This window comes from Bison bison, unplaced genomic scaffold (assembly GCF_000754665.1).
Source record: "Bison bison bison isolate TAMUID 2011002044 unplaced genomic scaffold, Bison_UMD1.0 scf7180017857652, whole genome shotgun sequence".
Classification (NCBI taxonomy): domain Eukaryota; kingdom Metazoa; phylum Chordata; class Mammalia; order Artiodactyla; family Bovidae; genus Bison; species Bison bison.
Genome location: NW_011488225.1, coordinates 8,417 through 9,721, shown reverse-complemented (window position 1 = coordinate 9,721; position 1,305 = coordinate 8,417).

The window sequence follows — 1,305 nt, the reverse complement described above, 5'->3', positions numbered from 1 at the left end:
TTAGGGCAAAGACTGTGTCTTCTGTTTCTTTTCATGCTTAGGATATGGTTCTGTGCAGAATAGGTACTCAGTAAATGTTCCTAGAATCATAAAATCCTCAACAGATTTGTTATTAAGCATCTGCTCCATGATAAGCGTTCTATCAGCTCCTTGGGATGCAAAATTAAATAAGACACATTCCTTTTATTGAAAGATCTCACCATTAAGTTGGGGGAGGGGGAGGGAAATTCAAAACATGTTAATAAATCATTACAGTACTGTAAGATAAGTGCAATTAAGCTAGGTATAAAACATAGGAGAAAATAGAGGAGCAGTCATGTCTGAAAAAGTCAGGGAAGTCTTCTTAGACATACTTTTTAAGCTGACTGTTGAAGAATCAGTAGGAGCTTGCCAGATGGAAAAGTCTAGGCAGAGTGTCACATGAAATGAAAAGGCCAAACTCCAGAAATGGCAAATAGCAGAGTGTGTTCCTTGTTTGTTTGTTTGTTTGTTTGTACCTGCCTTGTTCCAGAAAGGATTTAAGGTGGTTTATGTTCCAGTCCCTCCATGCTGGAATGGCTCTAGGTGAGACTGAAAGATGGACAGGAAGCATATCATCAAGAGCTTTGAATTGATGCTAATGAATGTGAATTTTATATTAATTAGAAATGAAATGTGCTAGTGGAGTGATAAAATATGATTTGTGTTTTAGAAATTCTCAGTATATTGAATGAAGAAATAAATTGAAGAGTCATGTGTAACAAGTGTGATCCCATTTTTGTAAATGATAAAACCACATGTATATATTTATATGTGTTTACATATACTTGTATATGCAAAGGAAAAAGTCTGAAAGGATTTACACAAAATGATTGACAGTGATAACCTCCAGGCAATGAGATTGGAAGGGAAGGGGCTGTATGTTTATTTGTATACTGGGTGGGGCACTGTGCTTTTATTTCTGTATTTGAATTTTTATAAGAACATATTATTTTTGTAATAAAAATTAAAAAAAAATTCCAGTGGTAGTGTGGAGAATGGTTTGGAGGGTGGCAAATATAGTTGAACTAGGACTGTGGCATTAGGATAGGGAGGAAGGGGGTGAATTTGAGAGAGATTTAGGGGACAGATCAACAGGACTTGGTGACCAGTTGGCATTTGGGAGTGGAGAAGGAAAAATGGAAGATGACTTCCAGAATTTTGGTTTAGGAGATTGGATGGGTACATGGTATTCATTCATTCATTCAGCATTTATTGAGCCACCGGGCTTCCCAGGTGGCGCTAGTGATAAAGAGCCTGCCTGTCAATGCAGGAGACATAAGAAAC